General features: G+C 35.6%; 1 protein-coding gene across 2 annotated transcripts in view; it reads right to left on the reverse strand.

The window, feature by feature from the left end:
* The window catches only part of LOC127417330 (genetic suppressor element 1-like), a 380,629-nt gene that overhangs the window by 268,686 nt on the left and 97,848 nt on the right, over nucleotides 1-14,095 (reverse strand). The gene's annotated exons all lie outside the window — the stretch shown is intronic.

The following is a 14,095-nucleotide window of genomic DNA, read 5'->3' on the forward strand; positions in this document are numbered from 1 at the left end:
AACCTAAAAAATGTGCTTCGTTACAACTGTCCCCCCCCCCCCCCCCCCACAAGTAATAATATTATTGAAAATCACTAAAAGAACCTGAATAAATTAGGTTTAACCAACAAAATTAATTTTATGGGTTAGATCAAGTAGAAATAGCTCTTTAAGGTAACAATTCCAGGTTAGACTATTTACAAACTATAGTACTAACTATCAGATAAGCAGGCCATGCATATCCTACAGACAAGAGTCTAGTATGTTCAGCTCAATTTAACACATTTAACTATGTTTAAATTGCATAAGTCCTCTTTTTTCTAAAAAAAAATCAGTGCAGAACAAGCATAAAAAAATAAAAAAAAATAAAAAAATTTGATAAATAGAGTACAGAATCCTCCTGGGCCTGCCCATAAGAAAAGAACAATGTCATAATGAAGAAAGCTTGTTCAACATGCCGCTAATCTAATCACTCTCTAATTGAGTAAGGCTCCACAGCATTACATCAACCGACAAACAGAACGCTGATGGCCACATGACGAAACATCTCAGCAGGGTCTCTAACAGACAGAACGCCGACGGCACGCTGCCATTAACATCTAAAGGGCCCTGTCATCCACACAACTGTTTTTAGCAGCTGTCTCGGCTTTGATTCCTGGGTAACGAGGGGTCTTTTTATGAAAGTCTCGTCCTCAAACTGAAGTGACGGAGCCCAGATATGTGACAGATCGCTCTTGGATCCATCAGAACAAAGAGAGGAAAGAAGATATTGTACAGCTCCGGTGAGTGAGCGCTTTTGAGATGTATTCTGACCAAGGAAGTAAGGTGATGAGCCTAGAAAGAGGAAAGTGGAGGAAATATCAGGGAAAAGTCTGAAGTTTAGCTGATGAGACAGACAGAAGATCCTTTAACAGCATAACTTGCTGTAGAAGACAAAGAGACACAAAAATGCCCGGGAGTGAGAAATTCTTTCTGATGCATAGGTGTCTAAAAATAAATGGGCTCCACGCTTTAACTACAAGTTATTTTAAGTAAAGGAAGTTTCTTTTGACGTGGAGTGAGGTGAGATGTTTAGACAGAAACCCACATCCTCCAGGACTGAGAGCTGCAGTCTTACACTGAAAACAGACAAATCGATTCGTAAAAGGCTATAAAAGAACAACAGTGACAACAGTAGGTAACACTTTATTTTAGGGATCAAAATAGACAATAATTAATGACTAGTAATTGGACTTGTAAGGGACTATATACGGACTTGTTTGGAATTATGAAGTATTTATTAGGCCTTTGTTCACTGTTTTCTTAACCTTGTCTAATAGCCTTTTTACATGTGTATTTTTACTAACAATTAACCTATTAGGTAAAAACAAAAGATACCAATAGCTAGTAAGGTGCAAAATACATTATTTATACATTCTCATTATGCTGTGTGAATGTGCGGCTTATAAGTATAAAATAAATACAGAAGGCAGAGACTTTTGTTGCTTAGTGTAAATAGCATCAAAAAGTGTCTTTGCACTAAGAGCAAATAGTGTTAGATGCTATTTTCACCCCAAATTAAATACTACCATAAAGTACAGGGGCATCACTGCAGCATGTTTATTGTGTTTATTTAGAGTCCCACAAACACCCTACACCAACCCTTACCCCTAAACCTAACCTTCCCAGCTTTGTTGAAATACTATATGCATTCTACATGTACACTACCGGTCAAAACCTTTGAAACACTTGACTGAAATGTTTCTCATGATCTTAAAAATCTTTTGATCTGAAGTCGTATGCCTAAATGTTTGAAATTAGTTTTGTAGACAAAAATATAATTGTGCCAACATATTAATTTATTTCATTATAAAACTAAAATGTATTAAAAATAAAAAAAAGTTTTTTGAAATTGATGACTTGGACCAAATAATAAAGAAAAGCAGCCATTAAGTGCCCAACATAGATGGGAACTCCTTCAATACTGTTTAAAAAGCATCCCAGGGTTGCAAAAGCATCCTCAAGAAGTTGGTTGAGAAAATGTCAAGAGTACATGTCTGCAAATTCTAGGCAAAGGGTGACTACTTTGAAGATGCTAAAATATAACCCAGTTTTGATTTATTTTGGATTTTGTTTAGACACAACATAATTCCCATAGTTCCATTTATGTTATTCCATAGTTTTGATGACTTTACATTATTCTAAAATGTGAAGAAAAAAATTAAAATAAAGAATGAGTGTGTTTCAAAACTTTTGACCGGTAGTGTATTTCATACTTATAGGTCTCACATTCACAAAGAGTACTGAGAACATATAATGGATTTGTTTTATAGCCACACTCAAACAGCCCACCTGTTGGCCAGTGACAGTTAACAGGTTTAAAATGGGCATGTAAGACGGCCTCTGTAGTACCCCCATTTTCACATACAGTCACCAAAATTGGTACATATATAGTTCTCATCAAGCCAGACAACTTTCCTAATTATAGCTATTAGCTCTGCACAACAGGAAGTTGCCATTTTGGATATTATAAATATTGCAGTCTCTGAACTTTTAAATACTCCTCCTAGAGTATTCATTATACTGTCACCACATTATGCCAAGACATTGAAGATGCTAAATTGTGAACAGATTTTTGATATACTGAACGGTGTTGCCATGGGGAGGCATAAATTAATGGTTAATATCTTCTATGTCCAATGTGTAATTTAGATCAAAATTGAGATGTATGTTTAGTCTTGGGGGCTAATCACATGGATGTGACTATTTTGGGTCATAGGGCCACAACCTGGCAGCAGGAAGTGTGGCTCTTACAACAGACTTTAAAATAGTCCTCTTATATTTAACCAAATTACTTCAAAATTGTTTAGAATAATATCAAATGCATGTGTCCACCTTGCATTGTTTTCCTAAAGCCACTGGGTGGAAATGGACCCATGGTGCTTGGGCCTGTCATCGCTGCTTGCAGCTATATTTGTATCTTGTAACTTTGTCATTGTTCCGTGAAAAAAAAAAAAATCACGTGAACACTAGGGATGTCCCGATACCATTTTTTTGAGAATGAGTACGAGTACCGATACTTCATTTTTGGTATTCGCCGATACCAAGTCCGATACCTGTTTGTTTTTTGTTTTTTTCTGAACTCCATATCAACAGTTTATTTCAATTTTATCATCACAATGGTGTTTAAATAAATGAATTCATTTAAAACTTTTAGCAAATGAAAATATAACAATTAATTTTCAACATAATATTGTATTATTTTTATCAAATTAAATGGTTTTATACAGCACAATCCAAAATACAACACTGGTGTTATATTTTGTCAAATATAGTGCTACATAACAGAGCATCACAGATGTGAGATATTGCTTGAATATAATACAATTACTAATGATTTATTATTAATATTAGTAGTAGTAGTCAGTGTTTCCCCTATGTGCATTTTGCAGCAGCGTTGCGCCACTGCTGAATTATGAGCGCCGTTGTTGGGATTTCACATGGTTAATTTAATATTCTCATTTCTGAAACGTAGGATGGCAGGGGATCGCAACGTTTCACTGAAAAATCAGTTAGTGCTTTCCTCATGAATATAAATGAGCCTTCCCCTGTCATCTGTATGTTTTGGGTGCATTTTGCTCGCTTCAAAAGAGTAATGAAACAGTGCTACATGAGTCAATTATCAGCACGGCTTAATCATAGCAGCACGAGGGCAGAGAAGGTGCGGTAATTCATGGACTGGTCTCAACATCAGACTATTTTAAATGCAGCAGGGAGATTCTCAGCAGGGATCACGAAACACATTTGAAATGCAGTACAGAATTGTCTGTTGCAAAACTCTTATGTCTCTGTGATGAAACTAGTTTAAAACAAACAGCCCCCACATTCTAAATGGCACTGACAAAGAAAATAGGAGAAAACATAAATTAGAAGGTAGTTGTGGCAGAAAAACTTTCTAAATGTATTTTGAATGTTGTTTTTTCATTACAAATAGTTCTTTATATAGAAAGCATAGTTACTAACCATGGTAGTGAGGAGCCATGCATGGTTTTACATGGTTACCATGAACTATTACAAATATAATTGTTAAAACTATGGATACTATGAAAGAACTAAGGTGCATTTTCATAATTATGGACCAAGCAATCAGTTTTCCATCTGTGTAAAATCTGTGCTCTTGTAATGCTCTCTGATTGTAGGAAAATGTAAGCTGTTTTGTTTGCCTTCAGAAATTCCATGAGATATTTTAGTAAGAGCCTGATGAAAGGAATCTGTAAAAAAAAAAAAAAAAAACCTAACTTAGTCACACTGGCAGAATATTTAAATTTAGCCATATAAAAACTGGATGTTCATTTTTTTCACAGATGTTACTGTTGTTAATATCATAATTTTCATCAGCATCCCAACCTCAAAATCAATGCTTTACTGTCAAATGTGCATTTCAATGCACATAACATGTAATATTATTTGCATGGGTGCTACCAAAGCAGGTGCTGCTGCCACATTTTCATGGGCCCTTTGAGGGCACAAATAAACCCTGATGTAGCCCAGGCTGAAATTGAGCTTGATACCTCTGTTTTACTATAATTTGACCAACGTGCGTTAATACGGGTCCGGCGTTGCGGGCTTGTGGGCGCGCGCAAAACAGAACCGCTGCTGAAAAAATCCTAGGGAAAACATTGGTAGTAATACAGTGAATATTACATAACTTTACAGCAGAGATATATTTGGTCAATTTTTTTAAATTTAAATTGAGCTTTTATTTTGAAGTGTTTCTGTGTTATGACGGTAGCTTTTCAGTCCAGAAAAGCCGGTCGCGCTACGTGATTCGAAGTGATTATCAAATCACATGGGCTGCTATTTCAGCACTACAAAGTGAATTTGCACTCTGTTTACTGTCATTTTCTACAAACAGAGCTCATGATGCTCATACCGGTGGTTTCCCTGTATGAGCCAAGGAGGCTCACATTCACAAGTGCTCACATTTGAAGTGCGCTGCACATGCAAATTATATATTTAACTCATTAACATGGTTAAATAATCTCACTACGACATACGTGATTTTAATTTGTGGGCTGAATGTTAATGTAATGACATTCATATGTCAGATGGTCTCGGTTTTTAGCATCGGAGCATTTTTATGAGCACGAGTACAAGTACATGAGCGTGGTATCGGAAACTATTACGATACCAGTATCAGTATCTGGACATCCCTAGTGAACACTATCAAAAACAATTGTTTTGAAATGATGGACCAGAATAGTTATACATATTTTATTTCCTTTTGTATTCTGCATAAGAAAGAAAAGTCATACGTGTTTCGAATGCCATAAGGGAAAGTAAATGGTGACAGAATTTTCATTATTGGGTGAACTATACCTTTAATTGGTAGGTCTATGAAAATATGCACTAGACGAACATCTTTGACCATTGTGATGCAACTCCTTCAGCGTCTTGCACCATCAATGCTACATTTTAAAGATGCAGTGTCAAGTTAAAAGGAGTTAAACTTTTCTACAGTGGCTTATAGTAACATCTAGATTTCAGGCTGCTGGAGAACACATAATCTCAACACCCAATCACAACCTCCACACAGCGCTCACTGCAGGTATAAATAACAGCAGGTACATACTTGTGAGTGTGTGGCGAGTAAATCTTCCTCCATCCCACACAAACACATCCGTCTGAAGGCACAGAGCCCGTCTCTCTCATCTTTGGCCTCTCCTGCAGAGACTCAAAGACTCGCCGAATCAGGGAAGAGAGCTGGAGGTGACTTACTACACAAAGGTTTGTCATTTCAGAAAGTAGATAAAAGTGGTATTTAATAGGATCTGAAGAATTTATTCTCTTTTTAAAGGGTGTATTTAGCTCAGGTGACCACATGGTACAGAGAGAATGAGAAGTTTAATAAGTTGTTTAGAAAATTTAGCTAAACAATATATAATTGAATACCGACTGATTCTAAATAACTATGAACTGTATTATTCACAAATATATATATTGTTAAACTAATCTTACAAATGTCTGATACACAGTTTGGATATGTTTTATTGCAGAGAACAGACAGGATTATGAAGGGGAATATAATCACCTCCTGTCTCTTTGAGTGAGTGGTGTGACCTGTGGCCGCATTAATGCTCCAGTAAGTGTAATGGATGATGCAAACAGGGCTGGACATTAACACCCACCCACCCGCCAAATGCGGCAGTGGCGGGTAACTCCTTCACCCTTACTAGCCACGTTAATGGGTGGCCGGCACAGAGCAAAACTTGGTTGATTAAATCGGATTTCACAATATCACGGCGGCCAGAGGAGACCACAAAACTTTTATGACCCATTTAAATTCTACTGAGAATCTTCTAATTTTAAAATGCTATACTGAGGAAGTCGAACCTCACAAACTGCTAAACAGCCCTGACATTAAAAACAGCACTGACGAGGTAAAGAGACAACAGTGTGCCATGCATCAACACTGATCAGGTGTTTTTAAAATACACATCATCATCCAAACTGAAATGTTTTTTTCTGCAGTAACACTAACTTGTAACTGGTTTAGATGCATATTAAATCAATTAGGGCAAATCTATAAGACTTCTTTTTATTATTAATACTATTCTGTCATCATTCACTCACCTTTATCTTAACCCAATCGCTTAGGACTTTCTTTCTTCCATGACTGAAAAAAATACATGTATTTGAAAGTGAATGGTGACTGAGTTCAATCAAACTAACACCTCCTTTTGTACGCCATGGAATTGTTTATTGTGAAAGTTGTAATTAAAGGTTTCTAAATGTGTTTAGGTTATTAGTTGTTTCATGACAAGTACTACAGCTCATTTTTAGAAAGTTTATCTACGTAATGTGGAGCCAACCATGGTCTTACCTGTGGATTAATGCAAATAATAACAAATACAACAGTTGAAAAATGGAAGAACAATGGTAAACTTAATGAAGGCAAGTACAATTTTGAATGGTTAAAGGGGGTTTTAATCAAATTATTGACAAAGTTTTATCCTACCTGTTCTAGCTGGTCATGTTTGCCTTCAGATAGTGTAAGAGATGACGTTAATCATCATGCCTGTGTTCTGCTCATAGCATTCTTTTTCAAATAAAATGTCCAAACAAATGCATGTAGTTACAGTCTCCAGTTACTTTTATTACTTTTTGTGGGGTGGGAGATTTTGGCTAGTGAAAATGCTGAGTGGCTAGTAACTATGGAATACCACTAGCCACAATGGCCAATGAGCCAAAAAGTTAATGTCAAGCCTGGATGGAAATAACACAAAACTATTCACATGAGTAACAATCACAAATTTATGAATGTGTTCCTTATCAAAGGAGCCTTTCACCACACAATTAACATGTGTGATCGGCCCACGTATGAAAAGTATGTAATTGATTGATCCAACAAGGCCTGGTTTTAATTAAAGTTCACAGCTGATGTGGACTTTTCAGCATACCTCGAGAACAGAGGTCCCTCTGATGCTGAAGGCCACAAACTCAAACCAGTCAATGGAAATTAAGCACTGTACTGAGATAGAAAAATTTGTCAAACTAGCATAACTTTATTATTATTTCAATAATAAAGTTAATTCTTGTATTGAACATTGAAGACCAAACGGAATTGGTCTGACTTGGCAGCACATTAAAACATTGGCTCAACCAATGGTGTGTGTTTTTGTCTGGGCTATATGCCTGCATCTCTACAGTCAATCTACGAAAGAATTCTGAGACTACAGTAACTATGATTCCTACAATTCAATCATTATCCTCGCTGGATCAACACTGCCTTATTAACATATTTGAAATGTTTTATGATTTAATAAATTAAAACAATAATTACATATATTACATATGTGTAAGATACTATTGGGCATATGTACATTTATTGCAATGCCAGAGAAGTACTGACCCCCAACTGAGTCTTAGCTCTTCTCAAGGTTTTTTTTTATTTTCTGCATTAATTAACATCTTAGGAGGTTTCTAAACATCTCATTAGGTTTTTTTTCAACATTTTCATTTTCATTTACATTTATGCTTTTGGCAGACGCTTTTATCCCAAAACACTTGCAGTGTATTAAAGGTATACATTTTTATCAGTTTGTGTGTTCCCTGGGAATCTAAGCCATGATCTTTGTGTTGCTAGAGCTGGGTATTGATACAAACTTTAAGATTCAATTCGATTCCGATTCACAATCTCTTGATACAATTTGATTCTGATCGATTTGATATCAATTCATATGAGTATGTTTCCATTATAATATCCCTTTTGCTTACAAATGAAATAAATGATCTTGCAGCTAATGCTGTTTATTATACATTGGACCTTCTAACTAGATACATTACGAAAATATTCATGTAAATAATGCATAATAACTCAAACATTTATAAATATAATATGTAGGGCTATAATAAATATATAAAATGGATCGAAATTCAGTTTGAAATAAACTGCATTATTGTGGCATTGATTAGACAATAAAAAAGTGGCTTATGAAATCAATATATTGTTTGTTTTATTCTCATATCATTGAACAAGCCTACAGTTAACAGCAATCTGTTTTGCACTGAGTTCATCAATGTGTCCAGTTCTCACAGGATGCGTTCTTGTGTTCCATCTGTGCTATAGTCAATTGTCGCTCTATGTACATTTGCGTGCCTCAGACGGACAAGTTTGGAGCGTCTCACTGGTATTCAGTGTCATAAACGCAACATTTTCTTTTGTGCTTCGCCCATAGCAAAATCTGTACTTTTATTACCGAATTTACGTGCGCGTCTGTGGGCATGATTTATTGCGTTCGTTTTTTTAAACACATTATAATTTAAATAATAAATAGTACTTAATGAATGTGTTAAATAAACAGCCCTAATACATACTGTATATACTGTATATAGTTACATTTGTATTGTTTACATGCATAATTTGTACTATTTACAAGTATTTACATTGATTTGTAGAAGACGTTCTAAAAACTGGCAGAGTATCTTTAAGAGCGCACATTAACGTACATTGAGTTGAACTGCTTCTTGACAGCATCCATGCTATACATGATTCGAATAATATGTTTCTTTTTTGTTGTTTTGATCAACAACTGACTGTAAAACGCTGAAAGGATATTAAAAGAGACATTATTCAATGATAAATGAATTGTGTGGATCTCGCCTTCAGACACAAATTACAGGGAATGAGTCAAATCAAACTTTTAGTCTCAACATGCAGTGAAAGTTTATGCAGTGCTGAACTTCTTCTCTACCATACTACTCAAACACTGGTGAGTGAAATCTGAACATTTACCAACCAGTGGCTAATCGCAGACATTTTTAGTCATACATAGCATGAAATCTGATGGCATTTGTGAGTGATTTATGCAATGTAGAGGGTTTGGGAATAGAGTAAAAGATCGATCTTGGGATTTAAGAATCAATATCAAGATAGTTAAAATTAAGATAATTGATGCATCGGAAAATCAATATTTTTACCCAGTTCTAGGCTTTGGTAGGGCAATGCTATACCGGTTGAGCTACAGGAGCCCTACAGGAAGTCAAATACTCCACCATTTCATTTGTCCAGCACACTTCCTCAGCACTCTTTCTCTCTCGCTAAGATCTTTTTTGAGGTCTGAAAGTCTCAGCTCAGGCTGGATCTCAGACACCGCTTTTTTCCACCGACACAGACAACGTGACTGCTGATTTATTCATCTGACAGATTCATGAAGCACTTTACGATCGAAACAATAAATTATGACTCAATCCTACTGTATCCAAACCCTTTCCAGAATGTTTGGAGCTATCATGAGAAAATAAACTGTCTCGTCCTCATGGTCTCTCCTTCACACTGCTGTGCTTCTCAATGACCCAGACAGGAAGAAGATAAGTGCTATTGATTTGCACTTCCTTTCTCATCAGGACCTGATGGCAGAGTGAGCTGACCGACTGACCGCTTTCCTCTCTGCACTGACCTAGCCTCTGTATGTGTGTGTGTGTGTGTCTGTGTTTACCTCCAGGCTGCGTATTTATAGGGAGGTGACAATAAGTCAGTGACAGTTGATTCATGCTACACCATATATATTATATTGGTCAGGCCTATCTACCGACCCACTCAGTGTTCACCCTGCCATTCTATATAAATCATCTAATGTGGAACATTACAGAACATGTATTTACTAGGCTATTGATCACATTTTGGCCTAGATTTAAAGGTGTTAAATTTCAACTAGTTACTAAAAACACTATTTTCTCTGAATTCAGCCTATATATTGCAAAACTGAAGATGACATGATTATAGTTATTTAATATTGATAAATATCTAGTGGCCATGCATTACTGTTTTTGTTCTTGGTCCACTAAGATTGTTAATAAATCTCTCATATTGCATATAATATCACAAAATAAGATATTGCATTAGACCTTTTTTTTATTTTTTTTTAATCAACTTCTGTTTTATTAATTATGTTTTTGTACTTTTTTGAACATATATATATATATATATATATTTTATTTTATTTATTATTATTATTATTATTTATTGATATAATAATTAATTGAACTGAGCTTTTACCAGGCCAGTGAGGGGCACTCCCTGCGGAAATAATAATAATAATAATAATAATAATAATAATTACATAATAAATTAATAACCACTTGCTTGATCTGAACAAAGTAGGTGTCATTTTAAGCTTATTATCTGGACTTTATAATGCATATAGCTGATCCTACCAGTTCTTAAACAATGCTTTTTAATTTGCTGACAAACTAGAACTGTTCTCACAATTTGCAAATTTGTTATCACAACAATTATATTTACAGTCATTTTTATTTGTATAGCACTTTTCACAACACACATCGTTACAAAGCAGCTTTACAGAAAATCATGCTGTAACAGAAAATGAAACTGTAGTTTTTATAAAGTATATTATTGTCATCACTGTGTAGTTTGATTAAATATGATTTTAAATTGTGTATAAAAAACAAATAAGTAAATAATAACTGATTTAGATCCCCAGTGAGCAAGCAGAAGGCAACTCAGAGTTGGTAAAACCATAAAAAAGATGAGATAGCCATGTGTTATATATCGTTGGAAAGGTCTCAATTAATATAATGCAATGAGCAAATTTGTTTCACTCAGAGGCCAGACTGAGTATTAGTTATGAAATTCCCATAGACACACATAAATATAATAAACAGGAGTGGCTTTTTAACAAATTTTTCTTTATTACTTCCTAAAACATAAATATAACATAAACAATGGCATATTGTAACGTACAGCAGACTATCTGAGGATGTACTCATCTAATGGATTGGGATGCTTCTGAACACTTAATATTTCTGTATTTTGTAGTCTAATCCATTCATTTCCAATAGCTAATTTTTGACCGGGAACACAAGTGTAACAAAGTGAAATAAAACAACAAGAAATATAAAGAAAATGGTAAAAAAAAAAAAATGTGTGTGTGTTTTCAGATACCATATGTGAACAAAGAACAAATTGCATTCCAATTGTAAAAAACAAAAAAATTGTAAAAAAAAAAAAAAAACAAGTAATCCAGGTAAAAATGCAACATAACACAACATAAGGGTTAATAAGCCGACAGCATGTGTGGTCATGTAAACACCTTAAATGCCGTTCTTGTACCTAGGTAAGGTCATACACAGTTTAAGCATAAAACTTTCAACATTACCCTGATTTCGCATTTGGGTTTTCATTTAATTTGGACTCCTGGAGCCTTTGTTTTCTGGCCACCCTGTCACAATAAGGAAAGACTAAGAATATTTTTAACACATTTTATTCACAAACAAACACACACACACACACACACACACACACACAAACACACACTTTATTTTTATTTTTTTTACTATTTGCTGATTACTTCTTTGGCATTCTATCTTGCTTCTGAATAACCATCAAAATCGAACAATTCTGTAATTTGGCAACTAAAACCAATCATTTGGCTCCTTAATGTTTCAGTTTAGGTGCTAAATATTTTTGTGATTTCACTCATTGAATTTCCATAATGTTACAGGATATGCCCCTTGTAACAAATGACACTGCATGTTTCCAAGCATGATTTCTGACAGGTTTAGTTGCATACTGACAACCAACAGACATGTGAAGCTTTGATTCAGGTAATCAAGAAACTATTCCTTCCATATTTTTTTTTTTTTTTGCTTCTGGAAATGTGTGGCTGTGCACACAAGCATCTTAGAAATGAGACTCTGTGAGTATAGTATTACAACATTATTTTTCGTTCTGATTGGCCTTCCTGTTCCTGTTGCTGACGGCACACTGCACAAGTGTTTGTAGCCTGCTAGCCTGCTTAGCATTGCTTATTCTTATTCTCATACGTTTATCGTTTTATCCTTTGTCATTTTACCGCGTGTTTCGGGTTTTCTGCTTTTCTACTGTTTCATCTGTGTGTATTTTACCTGTTGCTGCTGGCACCTAGCTTGAGTTTGTATTTGTAGCCTGCTAGCTTTTTTAGCCTTGCTTATCTATCTGTTTTCAGCTTTTAATCCTTAACATCTGCCATTTTTCAGCGTGCATCGGTCTTCCCCCCGCATTATTCTCTTACCGCGATTCAACTGCGTGCATTTTCCATGAGCATCCGCTTTCTATTTTTATTACAATTAAACTACGCACATTTTACAGCGCGCACGTTTTTCTCCTCTGTGTTACACGGATTATTGCATCGATTTCAAAGCACTGTTGCACACACACACTTGTCTGACTCTTGATTAAGTTTATTTTTTTATTTTTTTATTGGGAGTATCATTTCCAATAAAAAGGCAGTTGCTATTTGCAACCCAGTGTAAACTTGGATCGCCCACACGTGTCTCTGACTACCAATTCGCACTTTGTCATTCCTTTGTCTGGCTCCGACAGATTACTGGGGTGCAATTATTCACTCCAATAAAAAGAAAGGAGCCCTTCTTTCGCTGGCAATCACATACTGCTGGGCTGTTAACCAGGCCGGAGGGGTAATTGGTATTAAGCACAACAACCCCACCAAACACAGAAGTGTAATAAATGGAAAAAAGAAAACCAGAACAAACCCAAACACACACACACACAGAAAAAGAGAAATAAACATAGAAACACAAGCTATCTTTAAAATGATACAAAAGCCTAAACTACAATCTGCAATACAAACATTTCAAATATTAATTTTTTTCAACATGCAAAAAAACAAAAAACAATATCAAACCACAGAGACAAGGAAAATATGTGATGCAGGGACACTTCCTCACCTGTGTGTCTTTTTTAACAGACTACACATGCCATCTGCTGGTCTAAACCGACACAACACACATGCACACCAAAATAGTGCCAGATTTGGTGCATGGTCAGCCTCTCTTAGAATTGACCTGTGTTTTCACTGACTTGAGAACTGAATGATGACTTACCTCACTGTTCTACATACCCTGCCCACAACCAAAAATAGAGCATGACAGTCTTTGGTTACGAGTCGTAGCTGATTAGTTTTAAACAATTTTTTTTTTTTTTATTTGATTCAGCATATTTATGCAAAACACAAGCTGCTTTGATTTGGCGGCCAAAAGTTTTTTTTTAATATACAACTGATAAAATTCACAGTAATCAAACACGTGATATTTATGAAGAAATCCAATTTATTTCAGATGGATGGGAAAATTAAATGGCTGGAGTTGGTGTGCAGTACGACCAAAATAGGAACAAGGTGTTGTGTACCATCTAGTTTAGTCTTGTGTTTTGATAACTGCACTAGGTGAGGACATTGTCCCATAAGCCTGGTTCTGATGTTCCTTTCCATCAGAGCACACGGACAGGAAGAGTTGAGGCTTTTATACTCTTATTTGTGTGACATTACCGGATGGCACTACGTGCTCATGGCCCGTTCATTATTTCATCCTGGCATTTCAAACAACATAACCAGCAGCAGCATTCTCACAGGCCATTTTTGTCCTTTTGTCACAAATCACATTTTACTGCAGGAACAACCCACACCAGGGAGTATGGGGCACTATGCACTATGTTAGCCAGCTAAATAGCATTACTTTGGTGGCAAATTACAACATGATCACACAGGAACGCTGCATGTTGTTTCAGAGAGTTCCAGTACCCTAGGATTGGTCACATTATGCTGACTCACTAGCTGGG

Source organism: Myxocyprinus asiaticus, chromosome 26 (assembly GCF_019703515.2).
Source record: "Myxocyprinus asiaticus isolate MX2 ecotype Aquarium Trade chromosome 26, UBuf_Myxa_2, whole genome shotgun sequence".
In the NCBI taxonomy this organism is placed as follows: Eukaryota; Metazoa; Chordata; class Actinopteri; order Cypriniformes; family Catostomidae; genus Myxocyprinus; species Myxocyprinus asiaticus.